This window comes from Panulirus ornatus, chromosome 21 (assembly GCF_036320965.1).
Source record: "Panulirus ornatus isolate Po-2019 chromosome 21, ASM3632096v1, whole genome shotgun sequence".
In the NCBI taxonomy this organism is placed as follows: Eukaryota; Metazoa; Arthropoda; class Malacostraca; order Decapoda; family Palinuridae; genus Panulirus; species Panulirus ornatus.
The window spans coordinates 5,283,642-5,304,254 of NC_092244.1; the positions used below are offsets into that span (position 1 = coordinate 5,283,642).

The 20,613-nt window shown below is 46.8% G+C and overlaps 1 protein-coding gene across 15 annotated transcripts in view; it reads right to left on the reverse strand.

The window, feature by feature from the left end:
* Window positions 1-20,613, reverse strand: part of LOC139756297 (uncharacterized) — a 185,963-nt gene that overhangs the window by 59,567 nt on the left and 105,783 nt on the right. For 2 of the 15 annotated variants that reach the window (XM_071675571.1, XM_071675573.1), the window contains exon 3: window positions 12,114-12,173. The exons of the other annotated variants lie outside the window; for them this stretch is intronic. The gene's annotated coding sequence lies outside the window, so the exon portion shown is untranslated. The remainder of the gene's footprint in view (window positions 1-12,113; window positions 12,174-20,613) is intronic. 15 annotated transcript variants of the gene reach the window in all.

Here is a 20,613-nt window from a genome sequence, read left to right on the forward strand (position 1 = left end):
CACTTTAGGAAAGTAGCGCCAGGAGCACGAAACAACGACCACATTGGCACACATCCTCTCTCTCTCTCTAGCTGTCGTGCATAATACACCAAAACCATTGCCTACAATCAACACCCAAAGATCAACTGCATTGTTTTACTCCTGATCTGTCTTGGTTCAGCAGGCACGTCGCCCCCCGTATACCACATTCTCATGCACGCCTCTCTATCTTTTTAACAGGTTTCCCCCTTCCTCAACTTTATATCCTGTCATTCACGGAAAAAAAAAATACCAAATGAATGAACAGTTGGCAGATTCGGCTCATAGGGCGGGAGGCACCGTCCAGTCCCCCCTTAACCTTCTCAGGGTGAGTAGGCCCCCCCTGCGGGTCATGCCAGGTCACTGGTCATACCACACGAGACGGAGGGAGACAAAGGGAGTATCCTGAGGTTGGTACAACCAAACTGTGTGTCGTAACACTGACGGTGAAACTGTGTGTGTGTGTGTGTGTGTGTGTGTGTGTGTGTGTGTGTGTGTGTGTGTGTGTGTGTGGTGCCACTATTGCCACACCCGAGGAGCGACCTGCCCCATTGCCACCTCCTGCCTTGTTGTGAACACTGAGCACGACGGTACAGTCCTCTCAATGGCGGTGACCATCATACCTAATGGTCGTACCGCGGTGCTCAAAGGTCGTACCGTCGTCGCGCACAAGGATCATACCGACGTGTTCAGGGAGTCAAGCTACAGGTACGTGGTTGATGTTTGTAACATCATTGTGACCTCAAGTCGACATCAACCAAGTCAGTGAGTTCCCCATGATCGCCAGCTCACGTCTCTCTGACTATCTAATCTGCGAACCGTGTACCGGTGTGTGTGTGTGTGTGTGTGTGTGTACCGTGTACCGGTGTGTGTGTACCGTGTACCGGTGTGTGTGTGTGTGTGTGTGTGTGTGTGTGTGTGTGTGTGTGTGTGTGTGTGTGTGTGTACCGTGTACCGGTGTGAGTGTGTACCGTGTACCGGTGTGTGTGTGTGTGTGTGTGTGTGTGTGTGTGTGTGTGTGTGTGTGTGTGTGTGTGTACCGTGTACCGGTGTGAGTGTGTACCGTGTACCGGTGTGTGTGTGTGTGTGTGTGTGTGTGTGTGTGTGTGTGTGTGTGTGTGTGTGTGTACCGTGTACCGGTGTGTGTGTGTGTGTGTGTGTGTGTGTGTATCGTGTACCGGTGTGAGTGTGTACCGTGTACCGGTGTGTGTGTGTGTGTGTGTGTGTGTGTGTGTGTGTGTGTGTGTACCGTGTACCGGTGTGAGTGTGTACCGTGTACCGGTGTGTGTGTGTGTGTGTGTACCGTGTACCGGTGTGAGTGTGTACCGTGTACCGGTGTGTGTGTGTGTGTGTGTGTGTGTGTGTGTGTGTGTGTGTGTGTGTGTGTGTGTGTACCGTGTACCGGTGTGAGTGTGTACCGTGTACCGGTGTGTGTGTGTGTGTGTGTGTGTGTGTGTGTGTGTGTGTGTGTGTGTGTGTGTGTATGTGTGTGTGTGTACCGTGTACCGGTGTGAGTGTGTACCGTGTACCGGTGTGTGTGTGTGTGTGTGTGTGTGTGTGTGTGTACCGGGGAGAGCGTGGGGATAGCGGGGTGTTGGGGGAAATGTGTCCAGTCAGCGGGGCGCTGCCCCCTCCTCCCCCAGGAGGGATCGCACACTATATATACGAAGGGCGTCATCCTGGCAAACATGGCAGCACGTGAGGCTGGTCCACGGACGCGCCGGACCCCCAGTGAGTCCGGTACCGGGTCCGGCTCCTCCCTCAGCTCTTTATCCCTTCCCTCCCTTCCTCCCCTTGCCTCAACTCTGTACACCTGTACACCTCCGTCTGTACACCAGTACACCTCCGTCTGTATACCTGTACACCTCCGTGAATGATGATGGCCGGTGACTATATATATATATATATATATATATATATATATATATATATATATATATATATATATATATATCCGTGAAAGCCTTCAAGACCGGTGCCTGAGCACGTCCGGATCTCGTCGCCATCCGTCTGTACAATGGTCAGGGAAGCTCACCACAAACGTCAAAATCTAAATATCTACTATTTCAAAACGTCCGCCAAAATGTAAATGTTCGGCACAAACATCGATTCTACACATGATAAGACATTAAACATTTACTCTTCATTTGTCCTCTGCTCACGACACACACACACACACACATGTCTTGACCAGTAGTCCAGTCCGGTGGATGTGGCCACCTTCCTGGGCGCTGCCGGGGCCACCACAGAATCAAACCACGAAAACGTCGGTTCAAATACACGTGTTCAGTACCTGTATGGGTCTCGTTATCTACACGTATCGTCAGAGCCTTTAGGTGACCCCACCCCCCTTCCCTCCCTCCAGCCCTGGGGTATCTTACCTGCCAAGAATACGACCGTCGTTAACTAAATCCGGGTGACGGAGCAGCATGAGGCCGGGTCGCGTTACTGATCCCCTCCCACGACCGATGTGTCCGTTGCCTGTGTCTTATCCCCTTGCACAACGGAAGCGTCCATTGCCTGTGTGTCTGTGTGTCACATATGTGAAGCACTTACCAAATAACTGGTTCAATGACACATCACATTTAATTAATGCGCACACACACACACAATCTGATCACCCTAATCATCAAACATACACATCCATCCAATCAGCGTACTCCAGGAGCCGTTTACCCAATCGGGATTATTCATTTTGGTTTTATGCAGGATCGAGTTTCCCAATCCTATACCTTATTCGAGCGATTTACCGAAACGGATTAGTTTATCTCCTTATAAAAATGGCTATTGGCCAAAGACACCCAATCAACAGAGTTGAGAACCAGTCCTCCAATCTCTATTATCCATAACAACGAGCTTTATCTTCGGAACGATTATCTAATCCGAAACATCAAGCTGCAGTATCCAAGCCCTGATTATCCAATCAGAAATCCTAGACAAAAAAACCTAGGGAAGAGAAACCTTGAATGGCCAATCTCAGCACTTGTAACACCAGCCAATCACGTCTCCCGAGAACTAGAAACCGTGGCCCAATCCCCAATGAGGCGGGTGTGGCGCCCCCAGAGGCGGCCTCGCTAACTAACTTGGTAGCAGGTTTTAGGGGGCACCACCCCGGGAATGGCGGTACTGGTCCTCAACCCCCCGCCAAAAAGAGGAGGGGGCGAGGGTGGAGCAGACTGGACGGCGAAACCCGCCAACTGATCTGACGCGACCAAACCCATGCCAGGAGAGAGAGAGAGAGAGAGAGAGAGAGAGAGAGAGAGAGAGAGAGAGAGAGAGAGAGAGAGAGAGAGAGAGAGTTGAGTATGGGGGTTCCCCCAGAGGATACACCTACGGGGTGGGGTGGGGGGCTAATTCTAAAAAGAGAGTGATGAAGGTTTGAACAAAGTTGAGATGCGTGCACGTATGCCCCCAGCATCCTCAAACAGACTGACTGATCGATGGTCAACATCATTACAAGTATTTGCTCAGCCGTGCACTGACGGTGTGTGTTGGCTTTGGCCGACTATAACTTACGATTCTGTTACTCTGCTGAAGCAGTTCTTGTGTCATATGGTGTCCTTTTAATGGGAGTAGGTGGGAAGAGGAAGGGACCTTGATGGCTGAGGCAGAGGGAAAGTTCGGTCATGTGTGGAGGTTAGAGACGTGTTGGGGGTTAGCGACTGTACAGTAGCTGGGAAAACATGGTTCCTTGTGCAGTATGGCGGCTGTGCAACTGGGGTGCTCCGTGTTGAGAGGCCTCCCGTCATGGTGCATGCAGAGACACTACAAGTCATGTGTTACAAGTACTACATGGAAGGTACAAGATAGAAACAGAAACAACATATCACATGATGTCCATTACTGAATTCCCAGGCCTGACACAGGACGATAGAGGACTGGAATGGTGAACCTCCAGTCCAACCCACCCAACTGTCTCTCTCTCTGACCTGACCCCCCCCCCTCCCTGCAACACCCTCCACACCCCCCCCCCCTTCCCTACCACCTACACAAGCCAGTGAAAAATACTTGTCATCACGTGAGGGGGGGGGGTGGTGGGGGTGTACGTGGGGGTTAGCCACGAAGGGGGGATGGGGGTGGGGTAAGGGTGAGTGACTACACAGTTTACGCTATCATCCACCTGCAGCACAGTCATCCACCACCAGCAGTAGCACAGTCATCCATCCGCTCACCTAACACTCCACCTTCGTCATTCTCCTGAGCCCCGGCCCGCCTGGGCCAGAACCAACCCGAGGAAACACCACACGAGCTAGCTAGATCTATACTTAACACAGACCTACTCTCCAACCACACCATCTGAAAACTGTGTGTGTGTGTGTGTGTGTGTGTGTGTGTGTGTGTGTGTGTGTGTGTGTCTGTGTGTGTGTGTGTGTGTCTGTGTGTGTACCCATTTCACCGACCATTTCCTAAGGGGCGGATGAACAGCTGGGTTAACTGTGGACCGACTGGCCACTATCTATTATGAGAAAACGGACAACGCTGTAATATATATATATATATATATATATATATATATATATATATATATTCCTGCGACAAAACGGCTACCTTAAACGGGAAATGAAGCCGATTCGCAGAACTAACTCCATTTTTAGAGGAATTGTGAGGGATAAAGAAAGCGAAACAAAGAGATGCAGTTCTTGGACTGAAATTACCAAACAGTACGAAGAAAATGTAATTCATATCACGGCAATTACTAAGGAAATCTTTACAGAAAACAGACTGAATACAGAAAACGCTTCGGGGGAAGAACCCAAAATGTCGCGCTTGCTCTAGGCAGACGTCAAATGACCAGGATTCAACCTAAACTTCTTATAGGCCAACTAACCCCAGGATAGCTAATAGAGAAGGTCCAGAGGAGGAGAGAGAGAGAGAGAAATGGTACCGAAATGAAGAAAACTTGAGTGACAGGGACCTTCAATGTGTCCACAAAGGAAGAAAGACGAGTAAGGGGTGATTTGATCACAACTTCAAGTTTTGACACCAAAATGATATATGGCAAATGTGAACAGTTCTTCCAGACATGGAAGGATAGAACAACCAGAGGAAATGACATGAAATTAGGCAAGAAATTTGTTAAAAAAAAGATGTAAAGATAGAGTATTCAAGCGTAATAGTAATGGATGAATGGAATAAAGCGAGTTATGAGACTGACTGTGGACAGCATATACAGAAGTGTAACAAGTTGTACGATAGTAGAGACAATCTAAGAGATGGAGGGTCGCCCTCCCTCCCTTTATAGTATAAATAGGCAGTTACAAGCAGGCCGGGACGTAACACAACCATGACGTCACCAGCATGACGTCACGGTGGGTCACCTGCTTGGCGTTTCCTCCCGCCTGCCTTTGTTGCCTCGCGCCAGTGACCGGCGTCGTCCTGATGGAAGGGTAATGTACGTCTTTTGTCTAGAAGATTCGTCAGTCGCACTTTCCAAAACCTACCAGGTCATCTAGGTTGAAACATACATCCTTAAAGGTTAGGTCAAAGGTCACCTCATCATACTTAACGGCCATACTGTCGTGTTCAAGGGTCGTACCGTCGTGCCGAAGGGTCGTAACGTCGTGCTGAAGGGTCGTACCGTCGTGCTGAAGGGACGTACCGTCGTGCCGAAGGGTCGCACCGTCGTGCTGAATCAACATACCGTTACGTCCTGCGCAGAAGCCGTCGTACTCAATGGGATAAACTGCGACACTTAATTCAATAATAATACACAATATTCTCTCTCTCTCCTCCACCCCCCTGCCTCCTAACCCTCTCTACCACATGACTCAAATACCGACTCTCTGGGAAATCTGAGGCCTCCACACTCACTGCAAAAGACTACTCAGAAACCGGAGGCCTGAGGGCATGACTTGGTAGTGAATAAAGGGACGTTCGTTCGTTCGTTCTCGTTCCACTCTTTACGTTCCTGTACCTACTGTTCTCAATGTTCTAAGGGCTCCTTCGGTGAACGGCTGATGTGGGCTTACACTGAAAAAAAAACCCTCTGGTGATACAGTATGATACAGCGGAACACTGTAACGCTGGTACAAGCGAGACGATATGGTACTCATGTTGACCTGACCATGACGGTACGATCCTTGAACATGAATGTACGACCCTGGAACACGAGTGAACGACCCTGGAGCATGACGTGACCATATGACCTGATCCACCAATTTTTTTTTCAAGATCATTTCATTATTTTTCGCATTTCATGAGTCCTTCCTCTCCATTGCGAATGTCCGTACCTTACTGGCTTGCGAGACAAGGAATGGAAATATCACGAATGTCTCTGTTCATTATTGGCTGGTAATTACTATAGCTCTTAATTAAATCAAGACCTAAGTCTTCTGATGAAGTTATATTTGTTTCCTTAAAATATCTATGAAATTGTATATATATTTGATCGCCGTTTCCCGCGTCAGCAAGGTAGCCGCCAGCAACAGACGAAGGGAGGAAGCATTTGATAACACACGTATTACAAATATATATATATATATATATATATATATATATATATATATATATATATATAGATAGATAGATAGATAGAGAGAGAGAGAGAGAGAGAGAGAGAGAGAGAGAGAGAGAGAGAGAGAGAGAGAGAGAGAGAGAATGTTCATGAGTACATAGTGTATACACTTGTTAAAAATTGTCTATGTGTGGTAAGGAAGACGACCGTACATACAGTGGTAGTGTTCATTGGCCGTAACACCTGAAGAAGGCGTCCCAGACTTTTTCGACTGGTGGTTATAACTGGAGGGTGACGGCCTTATTTACCCTGGTGGTCCATGGGCCTACGGCTTAACCAACTAACCAACCAAACCAGCCGGAAGAAAGCGGCTCCATAGTCTGGTAATACATTCAGTGGTGTGTGGCACTCGGGTACAGTGCCTTCATTAAGTGATACATTCAGCGGTATGTGGCACTGGAAAGTGGCTCCTTGGTTGTGTAAGACGTTCAGTGGGATGGGGGAATACCAGACAACAAAGGCGTACACAAACGCACACATTATTTAAATTTTTAAAGCAGCTTGATGACGCAGACATACACACATGAATGGATAGAACAACCAGAGGACATACCATGAAATCAAACAAGAACCTTGTTGTGAAAGATGTAGAAAAGTACGTTTACAGTGTTGTGGTGGTGGACGAATGTGTAAAACGGGATCTGGGAGAGTGAACGTGGGCAGCACAGAAAAGTTTTAAAAAGTTTTACGATAGTCGGGAATGATCAAGAGATGGGGGGGCTCCAATGAGTGAACAACTCCCTCCCCGTACAGCACAGATACGTAATTACGCATATATTATTAATAACTCACCCACTTAATTAAATGCGCATGTCACATACGCTCGTGTTTATTTCAGATAAATCTAATTGCGTCCCATATGTACACAAAACAAACTCCTGTTTCAAACATGGCAGATGATGTGTCAACACATATCCATGTTCATTCTAAGGGAAAAAAATTAAACTATGATTCCTATAAAATGGAGAGTCAAAATTGAGAGAAAAAAAAAGACAAATAATGTTCTAACCCACAAGGAATGACAACAGAGCAACCGGAAGTTGCATCACCGTCAACATGACGTCACGTGACGCAATCATCCCGGTCCCGCCGCCGGGATATGACGACACCCTCTATCCCCCTCACCCCCCCACCTGACCCTACCCCAGAACATGACATCGCCAGCCTCTACAGCACGATGGTATGACCCATGAGCACGACGGTATGACTTGAGCACATCGGTACGACCCTTGAGCACGTCTATACGACCCTTAAGCACGCTGGTACGACTCTTGAGCTATGGTGGTCAGATCCAGGGTTCGTACCGTTAGATGAAAAAGAAAGATGGTTTCCAGTTTAACTCCTTCAGTTCCGCGTACTACCGCATCATACTCGGATAAAATTTACAAATCATATAACCGGACGGGGTTAGACCATGTACTTCCCCCACCACCTCCCCTCCCGGGTCGTGTTGTGAGCCGGGAACCCTATCCATGTGATATTCTACAAGATTCAACAGACGTAAACACTGGGAAGCACTGGCTCATGTGAACCAAAAATGAAGGTCTCTCAGTACGTGTGATATAATTAGTCCCAGATTTTCCATGGGAAATTTGGAGGTCTTGGAGTGGGTGAACATTCCTTCGCGATTCCGAAGAAAACTTGAAGATTTATATTCATGAAAAATGTCTCAATATCTACTACTATACAGACTTCAAGATGCCTAATACATTCTGAAAATATGAAGACTAAATTTCTAATAAAAAATACATACAGATGGGCTGATGGACATAGCATGACCTTAATGACCACGATGGTTGATGAATACTTCAGCCCAAACAACCAAACAACCTTGTCTATATATAAAACACTTCAGTCTGCCTGTCCAAGAACTTCTCACTTAAAGGAAGTCCACGTTTCCCAACCACTGGAGTTAGCGCAGCGCAGCCTTGGCGGTGCAGCAGCCCATTTAGTGAAAGGAGTCCTGGGGTTATAGAAGATAATCTATACTGTGATAATAATAATACTTTGTTTCTTTTCCTTTTATGACTGCTCGCCATTTCCTGAGTTAGCGAGGTAGTATGACCTCATACGCTCACAATCACTCTCTACTCGTCATAAAGTATAATAATAATAATAATAATAATAATAATAATAATAATATGAATATGAATAAAGCAAAGGAAAACGGAGTGAAAAATGTTCCTAAGCATAGCAATGTAGTGGTGCATGTTAAGGTGTTGTGACACTGGGCCAACCCACCAGCGACGGGGCGACCCTCCCACACTGACACACTGACCGCACACTTGCCACCCTCACCTCACCAGCCCAAGGTTACTATAAGGAATGACAGGGGAATATGTGTCTTGGGGTTATGGCCACTCACACACAAGTGGGTTGAAGCAGACACCGTGTCAACAGTGAACGCTGGAAACCCCGCACCTGAAGGTAGTGTTTCCATTCCGTGCCTGCTCAGCTTCTGACGAGGCGGGACCTGAGACGACCTTTAGGAACGACGACCTGACCTCTGACCTTAAGGGTCAGGTCAAAGGCTATTAGAACCTTCATATACTCTAAGGTCGTTCCGTCCCGCTCGAGAACTCAAGGTTAAGATTAGGTTGTTACTTGAGGCCAAAGGCAATGCAGAAAAAAAAAAAACATGTCTAAAAATCATGCAAATCAAGCCGCCTCCTATCATGACCCAGCAAAACGGCCTCACACCACACCTGTGGTGTTATGGAGGAGCCTGGGCCAGCAGGTGTGACACAGGCCGGAGCTGGCAGCTACAGAAGGATCCACCCAGATGTGACAACCACCCTTCCTCCCATCACTCGCCTGAACTCAACCATGAAAATGATCCGGTCTCTGAAAAGCTTAACCCATTATCGAATTTCACAGTTCTTCATAATAATTACTGACGATGATTCTGATTTGTTCTCATGAAGTCAACGTTCAATCTTGTTGGTTGGTCAAAGTAAATGTTCTCGTTGTGTTTACAGAGCCTATCTCTGATGACAGGGGAGAAAGACTGCTACCCACGTATTCCCAGCGTGTCGTACCCATGGAGACTTGGGAGGGGAGGGGGGGATGGGAATCCTCCCCTCCTATATGATCACTTTCTAAGAGTATGAACAAAAGAAGAAGGCAAACGAGGATTTGTCTTTAAAAGGCTCAGTTCCTGAAGTTACCTCGGCTAAGCTGGGAAAGGCGTAAACACAAGAAAAATACCCAAGCATCTAGGCGTCGTATCCAAAGGGTTAACCTCTCTCTCTCTCTCTCTCTCTCTCTCTCTCTCTCTCTCTCTCTCTATCTATCTCTCTCTCTCTCTCCGAGTCATAAGCCTACCTACAACGGGGAGAGAGAGAGGGAGGCAGCAGCCATCAGCCAGGGAAGAGCCGGCCAGGCCAGGCCAGGCCAGTCTTGGGCCCTTATGGCCCGGACGTGGGCGTCTGTGTGACGTCAGGCGCCCATAACCGGAGCAGGGCTGCTGCTTCTACCACTGACTCATGCTCCCGTGTGTGTGTGTGTGTGTGTGTGTGTGTGTGTGTAAGCTTGCATCCATACGAGTATATATATGATATATATGTGCATCTATGTATGCATGAACATCTGGGAACGTGTATGTGCGTTTGATATATACATGAAAGTCTGGGTGTCTGTTTGTGTACTTGGATGCGTATGTGGATACACGGGTGTGTGTGTGTGTGTGTGTGTGTGTGTGTGTGTGTGTTGACATGTCCCAGGGCGGAGAGCTTTACATGTAAATCTGTGTAACTATTGTGTTTCCATCTGCGTTACAAAGTCACCTTCGGCGAAGCTGTATCGTTGTCAGGTGATGAAACAGACTACAGGTTTGTCGGGAAACGTCTTTCTCCAGAGGAATCTAGCGATTCCCTACTCCTGCATGGAGCTCAGTCTAAATGCTGCAGGAGTACCGTAACACAGGTACTGTGATACCATACCTCTACTGCTACTACTACTAATATATATGTACAAGATATGTGTGTGTGTGTGTGTGTGTGTGTGTGTGTGTGTGTGTGTGTGTGTGTGTGTGTGTGTCGTCAGAGAACAACACAGGGAGGGGTGGCGGGTCCTCATGTCGAAGGCTGGGTGACGGCTCACATGTGGGAGACACATGACACATGTGGGTGAGACAATACTCAGTTGGGACACATGTCCACTCCGCAGCTGTTGACGTGGGAGGGATGAGACAAGGAAAGTACAGATGGAGGGAGGGGGGGGGGGGGGAGATACGTAGCCACGGTTGGCTGCTGGGGGTGAGTGGGTGTGTGGGCGGGTGGGTGTGTGAGGAGGAGGTAAGGCAGTCAAGCCCCCACATGACCCTTCCCCACACCCAGACCAGGAGGAGATAAGGACCACCAACCAGGCAGATAACAGGAGATAACACGGATGATGAGGATGTCCCGCGACACCAGCATCGAGAGAGAGAGAGACGGAGAGAGAGAGAGAGAGAGAGAGAGAGAGAGAGAGAGAGAGAGAGAGAGAGAGAGAGAGAGAGAGAGAGAGAGAGTTGACAGTCCCCCAATATGGAGAAGTGACATTACATCCATGTCTCTGCTCCCAGACAGGAAGCTAATCATTCTGTGAACCTAATTAGCATACAGGAAGTTCGGTACTCTCATGATATTTACACCCAAGCCATCCCTCTACACCACCCCCCTGGCTTCCTTCTACCACACCGGAAACCTCGACCACGACGGTTTCATTTCACGATAGAAACCTTAAAAAACTTGTCTAAACTGCTGAAAACCTCTCATATGGTTTCACTCTAGAACGCAGAAACCTCTCAAAGTTTCATGATGCAACAAAGGAACCTTACATGGTTCCATTTCATAACCTAAAAACCCCTTCCATGGTTTCACCTTACTCCAGAGAAACCTATCGTATGGTTTCCTATAACACATTTCCATTCAACAATAGAGAACCCTTCGGTAAGGTGGGAGGAATTTGTTCTGTGCTGAGGTTTGAAACCAAGGGAAAGGCTTCACAAACCAGGAAACCTTTTCCACGGTTTACCTCTTCATCACAAAATAATTACATTTTCTTTCCCACACACAACAATAATCACCACTCACCAGTATTGCAAACTTCACCATAACCCACTTCCCCCTGCACTTAAAACCCACGTTAAATTGCACGTATGTATCACATAAAACGATAAAGTTCTCAAACCACCACTTACTCCATATTCACCTCCTTAGAGAAACTAGTGGTCTCTTAAACAACCCCTTACCTGCTTGCGTATCAGGAATCAGTGGCCAATTAAGCCACCACTTATCCATGGGTAATAAGTAATTAGATCTACTTAAGCCTTCAAATACCCTTGACTCACTCAACTTATGAAGTAATGACACTTAAAGAACTCAGTCCATGCATTCACTCTCTACACATAACCTTTTGACCACAATGACGGTGCGACCCTTGATGGCCTGGCATTTGACTTCGCCCATAGTCGTTGTCAAGTGTCGTACCTTCGTGCTCAAGGAATGGGTTAAACAGCCACTACCCATAAAAACAAACCGGGTTTATCTTATCTAATCCCATCTACATGCTTCGTCAACCACATATCTCAGCAACATACCCGAGCCTCTGCGTCCAGCATACCACACCCAGACAGTCGCTGCTTCCATTACCGACTTACCTGAAAAAGAGGAACGACCAGGTTACGCACAATGTGAAGAATTACATTTCCAGGACATGCCAGCAAGGCTAACTACAAGTGAAATTTCCAGCACAAATAAATAAAACTAACCCAACTCTAACCTCTTCATCATCAAACCTTATGTACACTTGCTGACCAGCGGACAATCTTATTCGACAAAAGATGCGACCAACATTAATCTCCCGCAATGGTGATAGGAGATGATACGCCGTGCAAGACAAGAAAGGTCTACGTGGGGGGAACTCATGTTGATCATTACGCCCTCCTTATCCCCAGCACATTGAGACGACACACTCGACGCCATCCAGAGGTATTTGAAGTATCCAACCCCTTGCCAAGTAGGCAGACCCGCCACATTCGTATGTTTATTGCGCTACAGTTAACCAATTAACATAAATCTCACAGTAAACAAGGCTTACCAAGACAGAGACCCGTGTACAAATAATGGCTACGCAAACAAGAACAGATCACGTAGGAGACCTGTTAACATGAACTGTCGAGTTAACGACTGATTTAGTTATAAGTTAATATGAATGTTTCATGTGGTATGGACGAATTTTGGTGAGAAACATTACGTTGATACGAAATTTGAAATATGCTAAAAGAACATATGTATGTTTCAAGTCCTATTTAACGAGATACTGACTTACTCTTCACTATCTAAATACTGGTTCAATGCTGTACATCGTACTTTTTTTTAAATGGCTTGGACCCGGGCAAACTCAAAGGCTATGAAGACAAGAGAAGTACATGAGGAAAATAAAACAATCAACTAGATTTGTAAGAATTGGAGTACTTGCTTACTCAAAAGTGACAGGTTGTAGCTAACATCTTCGTAAAGGACTTAAATAAAAGTTCCAAAGCTTGGCAGTGTAGAGGAAGAAACAGATATGACACTGGCCCCCTTCCTTGAGTTGCCAGCAGCAACAAAGTAATCACGTGACGCAGTGGCTTGCCAAGTAAGTATGACGGGGTCTAGGTAATGGCGGGGCACACAAAACAACCACCTTAAAAAACCAAGTTATATCTACAGAGAAGGGAGAAAGATAGCACACTGCTGAGCTAGGCAAGTGGGTCAAGTTCTGCCGTCCGACTAATTGGCAACATTTGTTATGTCTCATTGTTTTGGACTTTACAAGAAAGAAAAACATGAACATATGAAATACGTTTAATCGAATCATAACCCATCTGAAAAACTTTACTTGTCCATGACTAAATTTCAAGATGTTTTATGAAGACAATAAATGTCACAGAGAGATGAAAAGGATAAAGATGTCATTGAATGCTTTTGAGCTAGTTTTGCTGTACCGTATTCCTATAAATGCTTGGTTAAAACACTAAAAACTGTATGCATCCCTTCGTCAGTAGACATCTCTTAATGGTACGTTCCAACTCCCAGGGGAAAGAAAAACGGCCACTGTTATTTCAGCTAGGCTTGACGTACAGCGATCACGGGATGACAACGCACCACCAGAGACAATCCACCGCCGTGTGACTGTTATCAAACACTCGGCGCCGAGAGAAAAATGCAGCATCAACAAGTGGACGGCGAGTAAGATAACTTATCAGCCGAAAGATGAAAGGTAACTTAACCCCAACCACCACCATGAAAGAATATGTAATCACAATAGATGCCATGACCACAGACGCAATACATAATTTATCAGGAAAAATATTACGACGCGAGCCTATCACAATCAACTACGCAACTAACCTATTAATATCGAGAGAAAATGCGTCATCGGAGAGAGTACTACCCCAAGTGACAATAACATCAAGTCAATATAAGTAGCCACATAAAAACATGTTTATACTTCGGCCAAGACACGTGTCTACTCATTTTACACATTGTCAGTACACGAGTCACGGATATTCTAAATATCAGGACTTAATCGACTACTTCCTCTCCCCCAACTGACCTCAAATTCCTGGCTCCGACACTATCGGCCAACGAGATAGCCATGGCGACATGGTAGCCAAGCCTCGCGCCAGGCTGGAGGGACCGGACCAGGATGGGCGGTCTCATACGCCTCGCACTTACGGCAGGACGTCTGGCTGGATGCAGGAGATAATTTAAACCAAACATTCAGTAACCCGAAGGCACACCAAGATCCTGGAGGAGACCTTAGTTACAGCGAGTCATTTCTCCGTTGAGGAAAAGCTCCAGAACCTTGCCTGACCTCGCTTCTCTCAGGATGTGTTTATATTTGTTTGTTGTGAGCACACCTTGGCTCGCAGGTCCTCCACATACTCAGGCCAATGTCAACAAACTGTGAGTCACACTCGGCGCGGTGTGACGCTCAACACTAAGTGTGTCTTACAAGTGTCTACGCACATGACTGAGAATGTGAGTTTCTCATTAATTCTTGAGCATCAAAGTACAAATTCATGAGTGTGTTAATCAATGGTATTTCATGGTAGGTATGTTCCACGCATTACTACTTGCCTCAGCATAAGGGTAACGTTTAACTGATATGTACATACAAATGTATTTACGAATAAGATGCCACACTACTAAGTTGGTTATAATCATAAATGAATAATTAAATATTACATAATTCCATGAGTGAGCAAAAAAAGATAACAAAGAACAGCTGAGCTCTTTCATTTAGCTTCAGGAACTAATACGTGCCAACACTGAAGTATTGAACAATGTTATCATGGTTTCTAAAATATAGCTAGAGTGCATCTAAGGCTATACAGGAACTATACGTTTAAGGCAGGTGGTGCGTGGTTCAAGGTAGACAACACTGTCCGAGACTCACAAGTCGACAGCTTCAGAAGGAAAGGCATGTATGACGTCACCCACTGTTGCCATACCGTGATTCCAGAATTACTTTTCTTAGTAATTATTACCTTGCTTCATACATAATTCATCATAAAGGTTAATATGTTCTTCTCTTCAAAATTGAAAAAGAAACCAATCTGGAAGTTCAATCAATTTTGATATTTCAAATAAACTATTAAATCTTTAGGTTTAAAAAGATGTGATCGTCAATGTTGCCAAACTCCAGACACTTGTAGGGTTAATCTCCTTACACGTGACGTCATCACACTCTACATACAAATTATATAAACTAAAACATTACATACAGGCGTTCTTCAACCGAATCAATCATCCCTCTTATTTCTTAATGGGGGGGAGACTTTAATGTCAGACTCGCATACACATCCATTCATGTCGAAATGCCCCGAGAGACTGCGATAGTGATGTGTGCAGAACATGATATACGCGTGCTGTCCGCCCTGTGGATGGACGTCTACTAGGATGGTTCCCCTCCCCCACCATCCTTACCTATCCCCGGGCCTAACCCCACTCCACATGGTTGTACACAAAGTGCGAGTGTGCCTGGACCCCGCACCGCAGAAACTTAAAAGTCATTATCGTTAATGATCATTTATTCTTTTCATTCTGTGCAAGTTTTACTACGGTATTAATATGTACAGATCAATACAAAAACTACAGTAATGTAAATTCCTAATAAGAAAGCTTGTCCATATCATTATAAATCAGGTGTATTACATCGAACAAACGTTTCTGTGACCAAAATGAAATATGTAATATTACTAAATCTACAGAAAGGTACAATCAACTCTCAAAATAAGGATAAGCTTAAATGAAATACACATATCCTTATCACACATGTGCGAGGCTTAAGCCAGAGTCGTTGGCGTGAAGGAGGGTTCGAGAGGCAGCCAAGGTCAGGCCTTATATGTCGGAGGTGGCCAGATCGCCGCCCGCTCACCTACCAACACTTTGCTTGTTTCCCGCCACTCTGTCATCCCAGGTCGAAATATTATTCCATAAACGAACATGTGAAACATTCGTGGTCCACAGTGGCACGAATGACACACAAGAATAGCATCCCTACAACCATTTATATAAGGTTTATTTGACATAAATCTTCGAGAATGCAGGGATGTGTTCAACGTAAAAATATATTGAATAATATTTTTGAAAAAGCTGGCTAAAACACTTTTATTATGCAGTAATATCTCTAAGTGTGGTTTGCTGGAGTAACAGATGGTAACCTGAGCAGATAACATCCGCTGAGAGCAGAGTCAGGCCAAGGTTAGGTAGGAAAAAAAAAAAAAAGTTTAATCTTGGGAGTTAACATGGCAAGCGTAGCGTAGACTGTGGTCATGGCTGTCCATTGATGACCTCCTCACCACACACACCACCATCTGCACTTTCTTCATGAATGAAGGATCGCCAGGCTCTACACTTTCTTCATGAATGAAGGATCGCCAGGCTCTACACTTTCTTCATGAATGAAGGATCGACAGGCTCTACACTTTCTTCATGAATGAAGGATCGCCACGCTCTACACTTTCTTCATGAATGACGGTTCGCCTATTTCTTATTGAGCGAAATTTTGCCACTTTACACTTTATTCATGGGTGAAGGTTCACCATTTTCTTTCATGAATGAAGGTTCGCCACTGTCTACACTTCCTTCATGGATGATACCTTTATCCTCTGATACCCACAGGTTAATTATAATTACACTTCATAAAACATGGAGCATAAGTTAATCACTTCAGATGAATGAAAGTTCTCAATAATTCATGAACTTTGAAGTAATTGAGCTCAGTTATATATTAATGTAAAGTCACTTTTGTTTAGAGAAATTATGCCTTGAGGACGAAGCTAAGACCCCTTGGGTAGGAGGGTACGACTCGAATATAACGATACGACCCTTGAGGACGAAGCTAAGACCCCTTGGGTAGGAGGGTACGACCCTTGAGGACGAAGCTAAGACCCCTTGGGTAGGAGGGTACGACTCGAATATAACGATACGACCCTTGAGGACGAAGCTAAGACCCCTTGGGTAGGAGGGTACGACCCTTGAGGACGAAGCTAAGACCCCTTGGGTAGGAGGATACGACCCTTGAGGACGAAGCTAAGACCCCTTGGGTAGGAGGGTAAGACTCGAATACAACGATACGACCCTTGGGCACCAATATGTGGCCACTGGGGTATGACATCGTCTTCCGCGTTATGTTGAAAGCCGGGTCAACTGACCGAAGGGTCGTACTGTGTTGCTCGAGGGGTCGTACCGTGGTAGAGGCTGGCTGGCCAGGCACACAGGTAGTTAAGGCAGGATCTTCCGCGCATATGTAAGCCCCAAAACCCAAGAACAGCACCAGCAGGAAGCAGGAGCAGCCACAGCTAAGCCAACCAGCAGCCTCGACTAAGTCATCAGCACCAAAGCTAAAACCACCAGCAGCTCCTTCAGGCCACGTATCACCTCCAACATACGTGGATCTCCAACACAACCCGGGGTACGAGAGCACGACCCTTGGGCATGGCAGATCTGTACCAACCAGGCCATCAAACCAGAGGGTCGTCCTGCATACCGTCCAACCCGAGGGTCGTACCCTCGTCTTTATAAGTGACTTGTAACTTCCTGGTACTTATCAATAGTTTGTTGATGGCTCATCTATAATAATTTCCCCACCTTACAAAGAGAGAGAGAGAGAGAGAGAGAGAGAGAGAGAGAGAGAGAGAGAGAGAGAGAGAGAGAGAGAGAGAGAGAGAGAGAGAATCACATTTTCCCTAGCCCCGCAGACCTTTCAAGCTGCCCAAACTCCCAACAGAAGATGAAAGCCGTTAACGGTAGGCGGTACAACCGTTATTCGGTTAAGAAACGGAAGCTCTCCGTCTGTTAGTTCACCACAGACTACTGTTGCTGGTCCATGTACATCCAGGTTCTGAGGCCTGGACGATGCTGCCACAAGCCAAGATACCACAGCCACAGCTAACTCCCAGGTGAATAAGCTAAGCCATCATTATCACAGCTAAGTCATCGGGAGGACAATCAAGGTGAGCTAAAATGTCACAGCTAAGCTAGGAGAACTAATGCTAATGTGCTAATGCCACAGCTACGCCAGCAGAACTAATGGTAATGTGCTAATGCCAAAGCTAAGCCAGGGGTGCCACAGCTAAGCCGGGGGTGCCACAGCTAAGCCATGCGTAACATAAATAAGCACCAAGCATCAGAGACAAGACGACAGCACTACAGGAAAAGCCATCCAAACCGGACGGAGGGACAGACAAGCGGGGTCGTCAACTACATGATAAAAGAAATTAAATGACTTCCTGTATCTTAACCTCCTCTGAGTACAGTACTACCCTTGAGCACGACGATACGACCCTTGAGCACGATGATACGACCCTTGAGCACGACGATGCGACCCTTGGGCACGACGATACGACCCTTGAGCACGACGATAAGACCCTTGAGCACGAAGATACGACCCTTGAGCACAACGATACGACCCTTGAGCACGACGATGCGACCCTTGGGCACGACGATACGACCCTTGAGCACGACGATACGACCCTTGAGCACGACGATGCGACCCTTCAGCACGACGATGCGACCCTTAAGCACGATGATACGACCCTTGAACACGACGATGCGACCCTTGAGCACGACGATACAACCCTTGAGCACGACCTTATGACCCTTAGGAATGACGGCTTGGATTTAGACCTGATCCTTAATGGTCACAGGCTAGGCCGCCATACCCTAACGCCGTGCTCAAGTTCAAAACATTTACGTTATAAATAAGGAGGCAAGAACGAGATGTATCAGCCACTCCCTAACTACACCTACGGACGTTATCCAAACTCTAACTTACAAGATGATGAACCTAAGAGTACACAAGAGTTGATACGAAACAGACATACGCTCCCAAAATCATTTCCACAATATATAATAAACGAAAAAAAAAAAAAAATGCAATCATCAAGTACAACCCCAGAAAACATTCCCCAGATATACTCCCAAATAAAATCACCCTCATTATATACCCCCAACAAATGTTCGAGGAGGTAAGACACCTAACAAGTAAACCTAAGGAGGAAAACGGAGGCCCTCAAATGACGCCTCCCACGAAAAATGGGAGTTACGTAACCTACCGTCCGGCTGACACACGCTGGCACGCACGTACGTTGTTACGAGAGAGAGAGAGAGAGAGAGAGAGAGAGAGAGAGAGAGAGAGAGAGAGAGAGAGAGGAGTCGCACATCATCCTCCCTCCTACCACCGCAAGCGCCTGCTTTCGAGAACCACCAACTCGATGTCGTGTGAGAGCCATCATACCAGACGACCAGAGTGGGAGTGGTCAGTGTGCATGTCGTGCGGGTGAGGGAGGCCAGGATCACTACATGGGGGAGGCTGGCGAGTTGAAGTCTCCAGCTCCGCCATGTTGAACGGCAGTCACCAGGTCACGGCCACCGCACATAGTGACCACGAAGCAGTCACCAGGTCACGGCCACCGCACCTGGTGACCACGAAGCAGTCACCAGGTTGCGGTCACCGCTACCGGACCTGGTGACCACGAGGCGGTCACCAGGTCACTGCCATCGCACCTGGTGACCACGAGGGTAGAGTCACCAGGTCACGGCCACTGCACCTGGTGACCTCTGCAGCCGGTGCAAGCAGACTTACCTGCCTGGTGACGTGATGAGAGTGATAATAGTGTCCGCCGGCCTAACGGGTGATGGTGACGTCACTTTCGTCTGCACGAGACGAAAAGGTGATAGTGACTTTGTTGATGGTGAAGGATAGTGAGTAACGACAATGATGATAGTGAAAATAAAGCATTTTGAATATTGTGATAATCTGAGCTCAAGTGATTGCGAAATTTGATGTATGAGTTCCGTTGAAGCAGTGATAGTGAAGATAGTGGTACAAAGGGTAGATAGAGAAGATGAAGATGGCAATAGTGAAGGTGAAGATGGTGATAGTAAAGATGATGAGAGTGAAAGTGGTGGTGGTGATGAAGGCGAGGTGGCGATAGTGAAGATGGTGAAAGTGCATATGGGAGGGAATTCTGTTACGACCACGACTGAGAAACAACTTGAGCAGGACGGTACGACCCCACTAAGTACGACTGTACGACCCCATTGAGAACGACAGCTGGACCACTTGAGTGTGACGTGTACGACGTCAGGCAACCCGCTCTAAGCTGTCCGATTCTCATCCGACGTATGGCAGCAAGCGCGATGACCACTGGCGGGCGTACGACGTTCACTTCCTTTCTTCACTGCCAATCCAGTTTTGTGGACGCGTACCGCCCACCTGATACCTGAAGAAGGAAGGGAGGGGGGGGGGGGGGAACTGGTTCACTGCTGGGGAGCAGACGGCTCACGTGATGAAGGAGGTAATTAACATTCTGTGAATAATTTTACAATGTACGACGTAAAATCTTCCGCTGGTTTTTGCGTCCGAAAGCGAGACAGGATCCTACCCTGCCATGCCTTAGGTTGGCTGCTGTCCTCCCGGCTAAGGCGAGTGACTGCTGTTCCTGCTGGCTGAGGAGCGAGGGGGGGGGGGGGGGGGGGGGGACGTAAGCCTCAGCATCAGGTCAATTCCTAGGCTGGCCAGGCCGGGGCGGCCTCTGCCCACAC